The sequence below is a fragment of the Acromyrmex echinatior genome, chromosome 5 (assembly GCF_024713525.1).
Source record: "Acromyrmex echinatior isolate Ae372 chromosome 5, ASM2471352v2, whole genome shotgun sequence".
Taxonomy (NCBI): Eukaryota; Metazoa; Arthropoda; class Insecta; order Hymenoptera; family Formicidae; genus Acromyrmex; species Acromyrmex echinatior.
In genome coordinates this window covers 15969005-15988606 of record NC_141856.1, presented here as the reverse complement: position 1 = coordinate 15988606, position 19602 = coordinate 15969005, and the positions used below count along the sequence as shown (strand labels likewise).

Genomic DNA, 19602 nt, shown 5'->3' with positions numbered 1-19602 from the left:
AATAGAAGTGAAGCATAAAAAATACTTCTGACATAAAAAGGATATAACAAAAATCTATTTTGCAAATAACTGTTATAAACAAATTATTACAAATGTTGACTGTAGAGAGAAACTGATTACGTTAATCGATCCTACGAGAAATGTTGAACAGAATATACCACAGAAACACGTATATAACTTTTTCTCAGCTCGTTCTCCGTTTATGCAAAAAATAAACATTACGGATTATTAAAACTCGTTCCTGTTTATGACTGAATCAATAAAGTTAGCAAAAAAATTACAAAAAGTTATTTGCCTTTCTTTTGTAATTTTTTCTGTAGAATCGATTGACGTTTATCAGTTTCCTTCTACAGTCAACATATTAATAATTTGTTTGCAACAAATTTGTTGCAAAATTGAGTTTTGCATGCTTTTTACGTAAGAAATGTTTGAAATTTTGTAATATCCTTTTTATTAAAAAAATTTTTAGTAAGAAATTTTTTCATGGTTCTATTTCCAATTGTTCTTTTTATTCTACTCTCGCTTTGATAGATAAAAACAGAAAATTATTTTTAAGTTAACGCTGAAAATTTTTGAGATTAAAAGATTAAAAGTCGAAAGACTATTTGTAAATCATGTATTTCGAGAGGTTCGACTGAGATTTATTTTAATTAATAGCATTCAATTGCATGTAGGCGAACACGATGCAGGCGTAAAATCCCTCCGGGATTCGCGGAGAGACTTGCGAAGAGCCAAGGAAGCTAATCGCGTATCTATCTCGTTTCTCGTCGCGTCATGTTGAGACGACAGACACCCTGCGTAATTTATCGCACCGTTTACATAATCGAAGAAGCCGTTGTTGGGTGAAACATATACATTCGCAGCGGGATGTATGTTTTGTCGCGATTCGAGAATGACTTCTAGAGAGAAGGAGATGAGTAATCGTTGGCAAGATATCATTTTTGCCAAAAAAATTGGGAATGAAAAGCATCGAATAGCCACCAACTCTAACTTTGAGAAAAAAGGAACCTACGCGAATATATTATTCAATTATCCAAGCATAGAAATGCACGTCCCCCTCACATTATTCAACGAATAATACACAACCGTATATATTATCATATTTCCTCTTATAGTACTACTGTTAACGGAATATATATTATACATAAATATATATTATAATGCATATTATAATGCATGTCAGCAATCATTTTAATAATTTTAAAATTTTAATATCTATATAACTTTTTAGCGATGAAATGATTGTATAATCAATCCCAAAATTAAGTGGATTAAATTTTAATTTAGAAATTCTGTTAAAATAAAACTAACAAAATAAAACATTAAAAAATAATAAAAATGAAGTATTTGTTATTTATTTTTAAGCGTACACAATTCAAGTTATCATATTTCAAAATCTTACGTTAAATGTTATTGCAATTATATCTTTAAATGTCTTCCAAAAAAAAAAACGTCAATTACAAAATTGTCAAAGGAGAACTTTTTTATTGTGTGACATTTTTTTAAATATACTTGTTTACAAAAAACAGTCCAAAGTGCTGGACAAACAGCTTGATTATCAACAAATAACGTTTCGCAAAGAAAATTATGAAAACCTCTTAATGAATGCAATAACAACGAACGTCGCATCGTGTATTATAATTATATGCAATAACTATTACGCCATCGAGGTAATGGACTATGATTGATTTGATAATGTAAGGGTGTGCCATCTTCAACTTCAAAGGCTAATTAATTTCCGAGATGACGATAAACATTGCATTAACCACCTCCGCAATTACGAAGAAAGCAACGTGTTCATGAGTATTTATGACGCATAAAAAAATGGGGCTACGCAAAATAAAGGAGAAATAAAACATTAATTTTTGCAAACGTAAAATGCGCCACTTGTTTTACTGTAAACTGATTAATGTATGGATTTTCGGCGAGCTCATTGGACATTTACCGAGGATTCTCATGAATTATAGACTAGATATTCAATACGAGTGCCAAAGATATCCATCACATTTTCATACTTTCTTTATAATATGTAAATGAACTCGATTTCACTTGCTTTCATAGAAAGAATCTTCATTCTTTAATCTTATCTTTGTTTTCTATAATCTATGTCTATAATTAAAATAGCGATAATTTTAATTATATAAACATTTCAACTTTATAATTTATAATTATTTCAACTTTAATTTATAATCATTTTGTTCGCATTACCATATTGTTTTGCACATTTGCAATTATATAACATATCATACATTATAACATATTATAATTTTACATCGGGGAACTGTAATTTTTGATTGAGCTGAAAGATTTTTAATATGTTATATCGCACAAATACAACAACATTTTCTTTCTACTCTATAATCCATGTCTGTAATTATATAATAATAATTTTAATTATATAAATATTTCAACTTTAATTTATAATTATTTCGTTCGCATTAACATATTGTTTTGCGCATTTTCAATTGTATATACATACATTGTGTGTGCGTGTGCGTGTGCGTGTGCGTGTGTGTATATTATTACAATTTTATATCGATAAACTGTGATGTTTAATCAAGTTGAAAGATTTTTACTATGTCATATCGCACGATTAAAACAACATTCCTCAAACAGCGATATTAGCTCGAAAAATATACCGGAAATATTGCCATAGAAGAATTTATAATGGATGCGCAATTTAAAGAGACGATAATAAATGGACGGCGGTGTAAATATTGGGTTAAAGTCGGCAGTTTCGAATTCGATTTCTCGAAATGTATATCGCGCTACGCGGATTGCGTTTAAAATTGATAGCCTGATCAACGACATCCACCTCCTACAATTGAATCTTCTGATAAATTCCCCATCTATCTCGACACGCAACTTCCACGAACCAACACCTCCTGCATACGCTTGAGTCAAATAATTTCTCGAATTGTAATGTCGTCGATAAATCAATCCTCGTCGGTTTCATCCGCGACGCGATTGTATTCGCACGTACAATACCGCGTTAACACGCTCGAAAAGTTACACGTTAATTCAAAAGTTTTCTTTAGACCGGCAATTCTTTGACATGGCGTAAAAGTCGTTTTTTAATACCTATATCAACCCTCGGTCTTCACACTCGTTTTTAATTACCTTCTTCCTCACATTGAAGCACAGCTTGCCTTTACTAACTTACGTGGTAAGCACCTAAAAGGTGTAAAATAGTGAACCACGCAGATAGTGGTGCAAGAGAAAATACAGAAAAATTTCAAACCACCAGCTTAAAAATTTCATTAAAATTAAAATACATATTCGTATCAGTTAAACTCTTAAATGTCAGAATGATCCTTCATCAATAATTTATCATCTATCGAATTTTTTAACAATTCATCAAAAAACCTAGGCTTAAGGCAATCAATTGATAATTACTGTTCAAAGCGCTACAATAATAATAAACTAAATTTATTTACAATGTAATAAAAGAAATCGATTACCAAAGTAGATTCATATGTGCGTATCGTGAGTTAATTTCGAAAATAACTCGCGAATAGTTACTCCCCAACGGGCACGTAGAATGACCGTTCAATATTTAAATGTTTAGCTCGACTTCCCGAGCTTCGGGTTTTATCGTGAATCGAAAAGCTAACAAAAAAGAGCTCTCTCGAACGCGTTACAATACTCCTGTGTCCATTCTCGCGCGCGACTGAAAATGTTCTCTCTCACCGCGTTAAAATTCCGAGGACCAGTAGTCGCTCTTTGTATCGGATATATATCGGGAGCGCACCGCAGGATGCATCTGGGAGAAGTCTAGAAAGAGGTGTGCAAGGTGGTACAATATAAAATCAACCGTTCATTTAAATATAAACGAGCCGCGTTGGACAAATATGTTTCGTCGGAACGATGAACACGTTATCCCCCGCACCTCTAATTCACGGTCTCTTCTCGTATGCACCAAGACGATGATACAATGCCTTGGCATAAGCCATATTTACATATCTTGATACATACACACATATGAGAAAAATCGATGGCAGTCACGATGGCCAATCAGAAAACGGAAGGCAAGCCCTACGCACAGACGTTGTACGTGTACATCGTCGCTCTGGGTATATAGTATATATATGTATATAGGGTGTTCCAGACCTCTCAAAAAGTATGAGACGATAGAGAAGACAGAGGAATATCAGATGAACAGATATTGTAGAGACAGCGACGAATGATTGTGACTCCTTTCAAAGAAATTTAAAAGTTTCGAATGGCTGATGGTTAATAACACCTGTATCATTAGAATGCACATAAGATTCGAATTATAAATGTATATATAATAGACATCACTCGTAAAATAAAATATCTAATTTTATGAAGCGAAGATAGTATCAGTATTTCTACCTTGCATTCTGCGATCTATCTTTTTTGATTAAAGAATTTATTTTTTTTCTTTAAAGAAAATATAGAGGAAAATCTTCATTTATCGATATCATCATTTTTCCAATTTCCAAATTTCCATTTCTCGATCAACATTCAACAAGCTCCGAATAAAATTTTCGTTATAATAAAATTTGCTTAAACTTAATTCAAAAACAGTTTTGTTATCAAATCATAGAATATTGAGAAAATGATAACTCATAGAATTTTGAAAACATGATCTGTATAACATTTATTTCTTATTTTTATACTGCTTTATACAATATTTAAAAAATCTCTTTATTAAACTTTAAATAAAAATTTTTCGAGTATACTTAAGATTAAAAGCGGGTATTTAAGAAAAGTCGAAAAATTGACGTTTTCTATTAAAAACAATAAAATATATTATCTCCAAAGTTCTTGTTTAAAAAACGTTATTTAAATATTAATTTGAATTAAAAAAGATTTTATTGTACGATATTTTATTATTATTGATTTCGTTTTTTTTTCACCTATTTCGCATGATAAATACGATTTATTAATTAGAGCAAATATATCTTTTTTGCATAAAGTACGTAAATATATTTTAGTATTACATATTAAAAACATGTTAAACATTTTCATAATTTTGACCAGTTTATTTTATCGGATGAAGTCCGGGATAGTAAAATCTGAAATTTATCATGGTTTTTTTCATTGAATTTTTTTCGGTTAATCCTGGTCTTTCGTATTCTGTCTTTAATATTGAAAATAGATTTAAAAAACTTAATTTCCAATTTTGTTATCAATGATTCAGAATGCTTTAATAGTACTAAAATGCTAGAGACACCTTATATACATGCAGTCGAGTACTGACCGCCTTGTTCGCGTTATAATGCTTATTCGACTACGTGTTAAACAGTTCGTCGAAAAGGGCACCTACTTAAGTCCACCCTCTCCCTTTTTTCGTTCCCCCGGCTTTTATCGGCTTTGGTCGTCATACAAAACCGTAAATTCTCCTCGCATTTCATTCAGAGGAATAACGAATCGCTTGTTTCTTAGAACGGCGATACATGACGCGGAAGAAAGAGAATATAGGGGAACCCAGGGGGAGATCAGGGTTTATCGTAAACGACCAATTTTATTCTCGCCACGAGAGCTATTCGTCGCGCGAAGACGACGTAAAGACGTCTAGACATTATTATTTAGAAGGGAATCAAGCTCAACGAAAGAGAGAAACTTGCGGCTATCCCGCAGGAGACACTCGATAGAATAGGAAGGAAAAATGTGTCATGGAGTTGACTATCGATGCTTACTGAGACTACCGGTTATGGCCCGCCATCGAAGTCGATCTATCGATATTAATATTTGATACTAGACTATCTAGAGAGTCCTACTTCTAAACGTTTTGCGTCTCTAGTTTCTGCTGACTTTATGCACGATCATAAAATTCGTAATAATAGACGATAATGAAGAATAACATTAAAAAAGAAACGTTTAATTTTAAGATACTAAAATGTTCTATTTTTGTCTCCCTTTAAACACTTAAAAATGTTTTAGTTTTCAACTTTTTCAATAAAACACTATGTCTCTTAAATCCAAACACATGGTGTTTTGTTTATTGAAAAAGTAAAATTAAAACATCTTAAAAAGGGTTAAACGCTCCATATTCATCGATAAAAAATATACCATAAACTTATCATTAATAATCGTAAGAATTTAAAAAATTAGTTACGAACCGAAGCGATGAAAAGCGGAGTGGAATATTAGTATCCAAGACAACCAAACCCAGAAAGTTAAAGTCTGAAACAGAAATATGCATACATTACAAAAATTTGAAATAAAACATTGCGGAAATTTAATAAAATAATACCAATTGTAATAAAAAAGAAAGGACATAAAGTTCCTTTCTTTACTCGAAATAAATGCTCAGCTTAGAAATAAACGTTACTCGGAACTGAAACGTTACCCTAATAGATGATAAACCCCTGATATTTTTCCCCAACTACTATTTGGCCATCTATTCTTCTGCATACCCCGCTCTTATCCGATAATATCACAGGGCAGAGCACTACTGTTGTCTCATGAATTGGCCGTCGAGCGACGGTCTGCCGTTTTCGAAATATCGATGCTCGACGGATCATCTCTATCTCCGGCATATCGTTCGGTATCGTTAAGAAAATGATAGTTCCCGGCGCGAATCGGCGGGAAAAATGGAACAGCAGGTGCCCGCGTCGGGATACGCAGGCAATCTGTCAGTAGGTGGGTCCGTGTAATCGCGCAGCCCGCCGATTCTTATACGTTATGCGTTGCGTGCCGCCGTTCTCAGGACGATTTAAACTTTCCGCGTCCTCCCGGCGGCGCAATTACGAGAGGTGGAGGGCGCAAAATTGGTCGAGTTTACCCAACATCGACGTGTTTAACATTCATTAATTTGCTAGGTCCATAATTTTTCATTCAAACTAAAATTATACCGCGCGGTACTCGGCGAGAAAAAAAACTCCACGTGTGCGTTGCGTGCAAAAGGTAGGAGGAAAGCGCGGTAGAAGATGCTGAATTTAATCTCTTTCGTGAATAGGTTATTTCCAAAAATCTTCGTTATAACATGGATGATGGACACAGTTTCTAGGCACTTTGTGTTCTGTAGTATTCAAATGATATACCGAGTGATATCAAGATGATATCATCTCGATTGCATATAACTTTTAATAACGTGTTCGGTTGGACATACGAATAGCGTTTTTCATTGGCAGAACTAATGCGCACGCTAATTCACAGTGCACATTAAAGCTGTTATATATGTTATTCTAAATGTAAAATATCTCAATTGATAAAATGCCCAATGTGTACTTTATCAAATAGCACAATAAAATGTATTGAATATTTCATTTCGCGATTTCATTCGTTTCTGTATTTTTATTAAACATACATCTTTATGTCGATTCGTGTACAATGGCTTTAAAGTGCACAGAATGCGCACTAATTTCGCGGTCCGCCATTGAAAAACGCTGAAAGTTAGCGCGCACTAGTGCATACTAAAAGCCGTTGTACATTAATTTAAAAGTAAAATGCTCGAATTCTAAGATACAGATTTTACTTAAAGCGCGCAAAAAATTTACTAAGAATTTCATGTTTAATTTAATGTTATCGTATTTATGTTGAACACACATTTTTACATCAATTTGTGTACGATGGCTTTAATGTGCATCAGTGCGCACTGAGTGCATCCAATCGAATTCGCTATAAGAGTAAATTTAAAACACAAACTAAGAAGAAAATGTGTAAGATATATAAGGAGATTCTGCATAAGAAATCAAACATGCTAAACATGCTGAGAGAGAGAGAGAGAGAGAGAGCCACTTAGTTACGCCACCGCTCTCTTTCCCTCTATTCCACTTCCTCGCGTGTGGATTAGAGCACCATTATTTCTTTTTATCTGTCTATAAAAGACAAAGGCGCTCAAGCAAGACGCGTATAAATTTTGGCCCAATTTTCAGCGATCTCGCTGAAAGACTTGTGATCATGCAAATCCCCTGCGATCGTTCGTGCTCGAAGGCCAGCGTTTGTTAACGAAGATTTTTCTTGTTCCGTCGCCGCATCGCGCGAAACAAACGATCCACGACGGCTATTGTATGCGACTCAACACAAGGCGGCGGCATCCAAGGAAAAAATCTATGTCGGCTCTTTATCCAGGCCGGTTAGGTTTAGCTGGAATAATCGCTTTTCTGAGGAAATCCTTGACACCCATCGCGATTTGCTTTCCGTGTTCCAAGATTGACAATGGATCGTTCCAAGATTGAAGGACGGTATGAAAATCCGCAGTTTTGTGGCAAAAGCCGCTTAAAATTCTTCCCCTGGACTGGTATAAATTTGTGCAAGTGTAAAAAAAAAAAAGAAAAAAAATCACTATGCTACGAGGTTATGAAATATTCATGTTTGTTCTAAAAAAAAAAAAAACAAACTCGGAATACACTCGCCTCTCTTTCGCAAAATTCTCTAAATAAATAATATTGGCGAAATGAATGAAGCTTTATAAAATGTAACAGAGGAAAATATTTATATCCATCCCAGCTCAATAATTGTAGCGAGAAAAAAGGGAAATGATAACTTTATTTTATAACAATCAATATTATCCTGTGAGTTGTATCAATTATAAGTTTCCATTTTAACAAAATGTTCAGATAAATATTACGACGTTCAATTTGTATAACTACACACAAATATTTCTTTAAATAATATTTTATTTAAAGTAATTTGAAAATAAAGCTCATGACAGATTTCTCTTATTTTATTAAAAATCTTATTTTTAAATCAAATATTATCTTTTCTTTTTAAATATGTGCCACGAATTTTTATTATTATTATTATATGCCAAATAAATACGTATTAATTTAAACGTTCGTATAATTTTTAAAATATCTAATAGAAATATCTGATTTCACACGAGAATTTCTTTCAGAAATATCCCATATATAGAACATTGGTATTTTACCTCTATTATCTTCTTAAAGCTTTAATAATTAATGCGAAAGAGTAAGAGAGAGAGAATCGTAATTATTATACATATAAATAATTACGATATAATCAATCGCATTAATGATTATTAACAATCAGTAATATTGCATATATTATTAAGCAATATATTTCATACATTATATTAATGCAACTAATAACGGTGCATCGGCAAATGCATCTCTTCCATAATAAATCAGTTCATAATAGTTGATTTTGTAAAATCGAAAATCGATCGAACGCGAACGTGTTAAATCCTTTAGATAGTAGATGGAGATTATCGCCTCATGATTAAATTCTTGGTTCTATCGTTCGATCAAGAAACGGCATCCATGATCGTGTGTGACCGCTATTATTGCGGTCTGCCGTCCGGCAACCGTCACGCATAGCTACGCGCGCGTAACGATCGCAAGAGACTTCCGGAAAAGAAAGAAAACTCGGGCAGCGTAATAATCCCGTTTGAAAACTACAGACGACTGTGTGCGCAATTACGGTAATGCGGCGCAAAGGCAGACGAAGAGAAAATAGAAAAAGAGAAAAATAAGTTTGTAACTCTTGGAACATAATACCAAAATAACATAGAATACACAGTTAGTTTTAAAGGAAATTACAAAATTGAAAAAAATATCTTTCTTCTAGTATCCGAGTCTAATTTCCAATAACATTTAATACATTTCAATTGCTTTAATGGCCGATATATAAAAGTCGATAATATAAAGTCATCTGACGAAGCAATCCTTTAATTGTTTCGCATTATACAAGAATGAACGATTCTTTTTTTGCGGTCGAGCAAGAGAGAGCAAGTGAGAAAAAAGGGGAAGATCGAGTAGAAGCATTTCTCTCTTGAACGGTAAAATTCTTTTGGGAGGACACCCAACAGACATGTATGATGCACACGAGCGTGTAAATTGGAACGTGAAAAATGTAAGAGACAGGCTCAGTAAGAGAGAGAAAGAGCCGTTTTCGTCACTTTTCTCTGCTTCCGGCGTACACACACACACACACACACACTTCTCTCGCGACCGTGAAAAAGAAGAGCCGCGCGCGCGCGCGACAGATACACCTCATACACCCTCCCCCCCTCCCCCGAGAACTCGGCGGCTTCTCAGTTCTCCCGCGAGTGAACAGTTGCAGCAGCTGAATATTACATCGCGCCGGCACGGTACACGCAATTGAACGTCGGGTCTCCCCCTACGTACGTACAAGTACATACACGTAGCGCTTATGTCGAGCGTTATCCCGAGGCATAACTCATGTACGCTCGCGCGGACGCGCAACTCTCAACGCCCCGCGCACAACAAACTTACGAGCAACTAATGTTTGCCATAGTCGCGGGAATTAAGGATGCGCTCTATTCTCTCCTCTCCTCTCCTCTCCTCTCCTCTCCTCTCGTTACGACCGTTGTTTAGCGGAGGTCACATGCATGCATCGGGTCCCCGGTGTTTATGTTCGATATTACGGAAGTTATCGTCGTAATAGCGTTTTAGTTTTATACCTTCTGCACCGTCCTCTGCTTCTCTCCACCTCGCGTCATTTTACGAAGCGATAAAATTACAAAGTCGAATTGACCACCCACCAGACGACTATCCTCTACCTCATGGATGTATTTATGACCGCGATAGCGCGACACCGGCCGAACGGGCGAATCCATGAATCCACCACTGCGAAATAATCATTTTCATCTGTCGTTTTTTATTGTGAACCGACTGTCGCGGGATCGACAAGCGGTGAGGTAGTTTCCCAAAACCGCGATTGCCAATTTTTTGATTGTCGCGCACTCACAAAGGGAGGTACTAGCTGTCACTGATGACAGATTCCGTTAAATCGGAAGAGCGGAAATATTCTCTACGGAGAAGTCGAAATGTGTCGGTTTGAAGTTGAGCATTTTGCGCCGATCAATCTCCGAAATTTGTCCGCTGACATTTCGAAATAGAGAGAAGGAGAGAGTGATTGCATTATGTATTTGGAAATGTCATATCGATTGGATGATGTTATGCAAAAGTGATTTAAATAATTCAGTAGTAGTTTTGAGTAAAATGTAAAATTGGACTTTGTCAACTCAATTATCCGCGTCCGATTATAACCCATTTTAATCAATTGCACAGATTATCAAATTAAGTGCATAAAATTGCTCAATTACACTTAAAATCCGATAATAAAGGGCATAATAAAATGACTTTTTCACTCAGTTAAGTTGATTAAATGTAAAAATAAAAAATATCTCAAGCTCGTTTACTGCAGCCGTTTGGATAATTCAATTTTAAAAGTGTCAATGATAATAACTAAAAAGATTTTCTATTCCATTACTTCCGCATCAAACAGATAAATCGAAGAACATAAACATGGACGTATAAGAAATTGAATTATCATTAAAATCTAACGATTAACTTTCTTGACTCGTATCTACCTGATTGATCAGGCGTATGCTGAGCATATTTTTTTTTCATATGCAGATACGATCGAAAGTTCAACGTTCTGCAGTTTAAAAGTTCATTTCTTAGTTACCATTGTATACATATATATATATATTGCACAATACGTTACGTTCACATACGAGTACTGTTAGCGACAGAATTTGTCGACGTTGACATTTTTGACATGAAATATTTAATGTAAGAGAGAGATGCAATTTTATTGAGATTATCATATATCGGAGACACTAGTTTCTGACTTCCTGTTTTCGACATATCGTGTTTTGTATAAAAGTTTTAACCTTTAACCTTTTCGCGATGACGGGACACTGACTGATAAACGTTACTGTACAGAGCAATGCGCTTCAAGAGTATCATTCTTTTCCCCAGAGTATATAACTTTACATCATATAAACTGGTATGAGTATTCAATACAATGATTCTAGTATATATCTTTTGTTGAGAAAAAAGAAAGAATTGTATTTGATAATATTAACTGTACAGAAAATGTTTAGCTTAAATATAAAAACTATTTTTTAAATAATAATTCTCTCCACGTGTCACAGAGACTACCTAATCAAAATTTCGAGAATTACCCAATTTAGGAATATGGTATACAATTTATAGAATTATTTTCGGGAAATCATGTTTCTATCGTGTCCTGTCCATTTTAACTGTTTTTACAGTGTAACGCAACACGAAAAAGATGTACTTCTAATCAAAGTATCGCGTGTCACCAAGCTGGATACTGTTGTATATCTTGACCTTCTTGCTTGGCCCAATCTCATTATATGACACTCTTGCGATGCTCTGTTCGCGAATTCGCCTATTCCATAATGAATAATGATTAATATGAAAAATTGTAAATTAAATATCCAATTGAAACATCACGTACAATGTTGTCGCTCGACTTCCTCATTCCGGACGTCACGCATTTCGTAAAAATCAAAAAGGACGTGTCTTCGTCGTCGACTCGTTCGTGACTGTCGGTTCTAAGGCCTAATGAAAATGATATCGATAGTAGAGCACTGCACGATACGGTAAAAAACACGCGGCAGAAATCGATTAGCCCTGACAATCCTCGACTACCGGCGCGCACATATCTCGAGAGATAGAGAAGGAGAGCATCGAGAAGAATCGGCAAAGACGGCGCTGGAAATTATTGTTGTGATTACACGTTCATGCCGGACCAGAGTTCTGACCGCAAGTATAAAGGGAAAACGAGGACGAAAAAGAAAAAGAGTGTCTTGTCCGAGGATACAATATCCTCGCGAAACGTGCCCGGATTTTATTGAGAAAAGACGAGAGAGAAACGAGAGAGTCGCAGAGAGAAAGCGCGGCCGCGCGATCTCCGGTGCTACCACGGGTCCCGCAGGCCTTAATCTCGTCGATTATTTCGTTTGGGGATGCCGCCGACAGATGGTGGGTTCGAGAGAACGAGAGAGAATCAATTTCAGGGAATCAGCCCCCCCGGGCTGCGTTCTGCCGCTCGCAGAAGAAGGGAACGGAAATGCCGAGAAACGCTGAGAAGCAATAATCCTGTGTGCGTCCGCATCGACCATCCCTCCCCCCTCCCCCCTCCGCCCCTCTCTCTCTCTGCTGCCCTTCTTCAAGCGAGAGAAAATTAAAAACTTAAACTGCTGATCGCGACATTGCGACCGAAATCAATTTCAAACAGCATCTATCCTGACACAGCTGGATAAAAATTCGTGTAACTTGAAAAATCAAGAAATGAATGAGGAAATCGATAACATGTTACACCCTGTATGAAAAAGTAAAGTTACAAATAATGTGTAAAAATTTTACAATTTATAGTGAAAATATATCTTCGTATTAAACAGAAAATTACAATAACATAGTATTATATTTTTCAGTTTCTATTTATATAAGTATACACATTTTTGTGATATTACGTAATATAACAGTAATATATCCCACATATTATATTTGCATTTTTACATTCGTACACATGAATAACATAGTTTAACAAAAATTGTACGCGATTCATTGACGAATTAATAAATATCTCTAGAACTTACATTTGTAAGTTTACTTTTGCAAATTGTTTAATTACTGGAAAGAAAAATAATTTTATTTACAAGTTATGGCTTTACTTTGCGTACGTAAATATATGCCTTTAATATAATGAGTCTCAAAATTATTCACTGCAATTATTGTAATTTTACATGTAATTTTTTTTATAATACAATAGCAACGTTCTTCAGATAAAAAGCTATGTAACTGCAGGTTCTGAGATGAGAAAAAAAAAAGTAATGAATACATACTTTGCATAAAATTACTTTTCATAATGTGGAAGGTTTTTAAATGTAATACAGTCATAATACTTGATTAACGCTAGATGTTCATTTTACGAGAACGTTTCGTAAAACTGAAATCTCCAGAATCCAGATTTTCGTATGCAACGATCCAATATTTATCTTTGATATATATATATTTAAGAAGCCTAACATAGATATATATACCGACGAAATCAAATGCAGACGCTGTCGAAATTCGTTAAATATTTGCAGGTTCAGACACTGATCCATTGTCTCGATTTCGCGATCCACTATGGATTACTCGGCGGTTATCGATTATTATATTAGCGTTCACCAAGCCGCACGAACACACCTGGGCCGTCCGAAATCAATTTTTCAAATTGTCGGGATGCTTTTATCGAGGATGTATTTACGAAGTTCGAGAGGTTAAAGCGTTCAGCCGTAACTATGCGCGCGTAACGAACGATCGTTAATAAAGTTTCAGCGTTTATCTCGGCTTTTCTACCGCGATAATTATCCCGATATACACGTGTATATATACGTCTACATATGTCTTTCTTCCTCGTGTCATAATCCTGCGCAATACTCGTGCACGTACCACCGTATCATCAGCGAAGAACCCGCGCACAAGCGAGTGACTCGGACGCTACGGCTCGGAGAGTTCGGATTTCATCCCGCGGTGGTCTCTCATCCTGAAAATTACATATACTCGTTATCCGGGAATTTCGCGTACGTACGTAAAATACTGCACGTCCGAGAGGGACAGCGGAGATGCGGTGTTTGAATGGACATGCACACGTACACGTGCGGCGCGTTTACGCGGGTTTCCCTCATTCAGGTGCGGCTCGGCTCGGCTCGGCTTGGCGGAGTTAAAACCGTTTTAGCAGAAGTGGCAGCACGTGATTACGATGGTTATTCTTGGCTTTGAAGCTTTGATACACTCATACATTCTCTCTCTCCCTCCCTCTCCATTTATCTCTTCCTCTCTCTTTCTCCCTCGCCACGAATCCGTACACGTAACTAGGACGCGTCTCCCTGTATTCACCCAATGCGGGCGAAAATAACGCGCACAGTCGAGTATTGGGAACGTGTCGTCTCTCGTTAAATTATAAGTTTCATCACGTGTCGCTTACCGTCCACCATCACGTAAAGCGCATTTTCGGCCGTCATTCAACGATATTTGAACAGTCTCGTTTCACGAAAACATTGAGTAACAGGGTAACGGAACATTAGATATATGGAGCTGGTTCGTCATTGGCGGTATCATCGGGAGGATAATAATTTTATACGACAAGGTAAAATGAAAATTGTTCATACAGAAAATAGATTGGATTTTTATTTAATTCTCTCAAAATAGTCGATTTTGGAGATTAATAATATACTTGTTGTTCTTAAGCTTCAACTACGTTGGAAAAATATAAATAAAAAATTTTACGTATTAAAAAAAAAGAATAAAAGATATTGAATGAAAATTACTCATAACATATCAATATTATTACATAGTAATATTATTTTGTTTCTCGTTTAACTTAATTATTATCTTCGCTCAAACAAGATGGTTTCGATTGATAAATGTGAAACAATAGCGTATGCGAGAACAAACGAGGGGATCTTCGTTATGTAATAAAGCAATGAAAATATATAATGCAGTTATGCTTACGACAAAACTAGGTTAATATAATAGCTGGTAGTAGCTTTCTGTAACTATTTCTATAGATACTGGCTAAATAGTACAGTGATTATTCAACATACAATATTACAATGAGACAGTCAGTACAAATTATTCATCTGAATTAATTATAGGCAGGATTTTATTCCCGGGAGACAATATTCATCTCTATGTTTTTATAAGATGTGCATGCAATAGTTACTTAAAAAACTCAAACAAATATATACTCGCGCGTTGTATTTTAGTAGAGCAAATTTATATTCATTTTACGTTTATATGCATGTTTTTTCTTATATCTGTTAAGAAAAATTATTCTATTTGTGTAATAATAAAATTTAATTATTTGTTTAATTATATTTAATTACATTTAATTATACTTAATTAATATTTATATAAGAAAACCGATTGTGTTTAATTTAATTCTTTTTAAAATTACTCTTATTTATAAAGTGATGTACATAAATAAAACATTATGTCCTACATATACAAAAAAATACTTCGTCATTTTAATTTTCATAATATTCATTTTTATAATTAAAAATATTTATTCTAATTTTCTAATTAATATATATTTTTCTTTCGTCATAAATAACGCGTTTTCATTTTACTACACTGAAAAGAATAGTAATAACTACCAAAATGTTGAATGAAATAATTTAATTTTTACTTGTTTTTTTTTAAATTCAAAATAATTTTAAATCTCTCTTTTAAATATTTAATAAATATTACTAAACGGTTCACCATATTATTGTTCACTATATTATGTTTGTGTTGTAACGCTTACTATTTAGAAAAGTAAGAATATTTGGGTTATATATATTAACCAAACATTTCAACGGAATTATTTCACTCAACATTTGACTTTTTTTCAATATTATTTAAAAAAAAAACGAATAAAAGTTCGTTGATCTTGTAGCTCCGATTTCTTTTTGTAGGTGATAAATGCATAGTTTCTTCTGCTATTGTGTCACTTGCGCAAGATACATGATCATCCCTAATCGTAACTATTGCCTAACAAGTCGCGCAAGTATACAGCAAAATCTGGTTGTTAGCGGGGTTAGCGGTATCTTCCTGCTCGCAATAAAAATAAGATAGCAAGAGAAGCGACGGTGCTCGCAAAACCCTCAAGAGGGGTATAAACGATAAGTAGCGGAAGTAGAATCGCCGAGAGGTTTTCAATATAATCATAAAAGTTTACTTTCGCTTTGACGTTGATGCGAGTACTCATGACATAGTAAAAGTCATTATAACTTGCTGGCAAACGTCGTTACGCGTTTATCTACGGTCGGGGATGGACATTTAATACCAGTTGTTTTTGGTGTAACGATACAACGGGCCTCGGGAACTTTTCTGGGTCGAGATAAAATACGTCACGGGTGTTACGTCGCTGCGAAGCCCTCTTAGTTAGATTTCAATTCCTTCAACGGTGAGTTTTCATTTACCATAAGAGCAATTCAAGTTGTTTGTAAATGGCTACTCTACACGAAATTTTGAAAGAAATACCAAGTGCTTTCAATATAGATAAAAGTAAGGATTTTCCACGATTTACTTTTATGATTGAAATTTCGGAATGCTTCAATTCTGAGATTTAAGTAATAAAGAATACATTTAATCTACGCTGCTTTTCGAAAATACTAAAATATTTAACGTTGAATAATTAAACAGCCATGAGTATGTATGTATACTCGGCCAAATATCACAAAACTGAGTATAATTTCGGAGGTAATTCGATATTTTCTGCATTTTAAATGCTTAAAGCTATGAAGTTTCGACGGACAATTTATTCATTAGATGAAAATTTAATAAACGAATATGTGATTAATATGGAAAGATATATTTACCATCACCATTCGAAATATCGTAAAATATGTTTACGATAAAATTATAATTTTTCAAATTTTTTCGTGTATCAATATAATATAATTATTATTTCATTAATATAATTATTCCTTCGAGTTATATAATCTTTAATAATAATTGTATCTCTAAAAACAACAAAGATATTATTTTTTCAAACGCTCTGAATATTTATGATTGACGAGACTAAAGAATTAAAACATCATTACATTCGCGAGAATGTTTACTTAATTCATTATCGTTTTCATCGCGTGTAAAAATATAAACGAGTTCGTATTTATGACGTGGAAAACTTACGGAGAAAAAGAGGAGGAAAAGAAACGTAAGACATCCCTCCCGACTTTTAAACTTTGGAATTACGTCTACTTCCGGGAATACACGGCGACTTAGCCGAGTAAAATAAAAATGTTGCAAAATACACGGATATTCAGAGACGTTTTGGAACTTATTTAGCGAAACTCCAGTGATCAACTTTCGCACATTGCCAGATCCAGGAGAAGCACCGGAGAAGCAGAAACAGAGAGGGAAGAGCGCGAGTCGCGTTCAATAAATTTGTCCACGTTTTACCGTTGGCAATTCCGTCGTACACCGTGGAGAGTAGTCCTTTATATTTATTTAAACAGAAAGTTAATAAACCTTCCTCTACCTTCAACCAGTTAGAACGAGGAGCTATTCCCTCTTCACCCCCGCGCGATATTTAACACCAAAGTTTCCAGCCGTCGAGTACGCAATTCCACTTTCGGTTATATTTGCACCGTGAGTTTTCCGCAATCATAACGAAGTTCCTTCCCCGAAAGGAAAGTTATTTAATTCGATATCGGTGAGAGTACTTTTCTACTGGCGCAGATCCTTGACGCATTAATTAACGGGAATGTAAGTACGTACATATTCAAAACTTTAGCGATCGCTTTGCGATCTTTGAGAAATATACGTCTCATGTACTACATAAGAATCAAATTACTAATTAATGTTACGGTAGTACCACATATTGCTCATTTGCTACAACGATATAACTCAAAAAGCGAAATTTTCCAGGAAATGAATTTGAATATTTTATAAATTATTTGAATCATTAATTATATTAATGATTAATTTTAAAATGCAATTTTAATATTTGATTTGCAATTATTACAAAATGTAATAATTGATTGTAGAAAAATAAAAGTAAGCTCTTTTAAAGTATGTTCCTTTTTTCTTTGTTTCCATTCTTTTTCTACAATCAATTAAAAAATGACAATTTTTTTTAGTTATGCGTGTAGCAAATGATATTATATACATACGTAATCACACATAAAGAGAGATTAATTCTTCCAGCTGTGAAATATATGCATATTAAAGATTCTGCAATCTGCTATGAAATTCTAAACGATCCTCTGTTGGAAGTTGGAATTAAATTCAACAACATTCGACACGTTGGCAATTCAAAACGTTGAGGCAATTCATGTCACGAAATTTTGTTTCGTTCTCGCATTTTGTCAGATTTCCCTACATCCACCCTGTAAGTGAATTATATAATTTTCCTTCAGAAGTGAAAAGGATCGAGATAAAGCAAAAAAAAACAAAAAAAAAACTTTTATATACGCGAGTTTATCGAAATTGTGAGCACGTAAATTTTTCATTACGATCTGATGAAATTTGATTGGGTGAGATCGGAAATCGTAATAAAGCGGAACTTCGCAAAGATTTCTGATGACACTGTCATCGATCCGCGTCTGCAACTTTCATCTCTGAGTTTTGCGATGCTATATCTGCGAAAACATCCTAGCGTGCGCACGAATGCGAATAACGGGCACAATTTTTCATGATACATGCACCGGATGCGATGCTCGAAAATAATTCGACGTTACGAAGGATGCGAAAAGCGAACCGGAAATAACGAGATTCGCAGAATGGAAATGGAATATCTCGTGGAAAGGCCACGGCGAAAGATTCGCGATTTAAGAGAAGAGATTGTCGTGTACTCCGTAATAAGCAGTAAACGCACGTTTATTTCGCTTCCTGTCCGTCTCTCACGTTAAGCTTGGTCACCGGGGCGTGACCTGATAAATTATTCATACTTGTTTTGTCAAAGTATTCCGTGAATCGAGTATCTTTACGGAACCTTCGTCCGGCGTTCTTATTGATGAATGCGGGAAATATGGCACATGCTACCATTAAATGAATAAGGGCAATGGATAAGTAAATGAGAGCGAAAATAAGCGCGAATTGCATCCAACCTGGAAATACATCACACAAGTTATTTATTTTATATTTTATAGAATAGTATTCAGCTTTTCTTTTATACTCTTGAATGAACTAAATATTTGTCTATTAAAAACAAAAGAAAAATATAGATATGTAAAAATAAAAGAGTTCGAGATATTGATACCTTTTGCAAAAAAAAAAAAAAAAAAAAAAATTGGAATTCAAAAATATTTCTTGACAGGCTATTCACTAGCATGTCTATCTTATCACGTGCACAAATACGAAGTGCCATTCATGGTCGATTTCATCAACTCCCCTAAAATTCTCGTTAACGAACGTT

General features: G+C 34.7%; 1 protein-coding gene across 2 annotated transcripts in view; it reads right to left on the bottom strand.

Annotated features, from left to right (window-relative positions):
- Positions 1-19602, bottom strand: part of LOC105147902 (hypothetical protein) — a 139378-nt gene that overhangs the window by 78739 nt on the left and 41037 nt on the right. Inside the window, exon 2 of one of the 2 annotated variants that reach the window (XM_011059242.2) lies at positions 6090-6153. The exons of the other annotated variant lie outside the window; for it this stretch is intronic. The gene's annotated coding sequence lies outside the window, so the exon portion shown is untranslated. The remainder of the gene's footprint in view (positions 1-6089; positions 6154-19602) is intronic. 2 annotated transcript variants of the gene reach the window in all.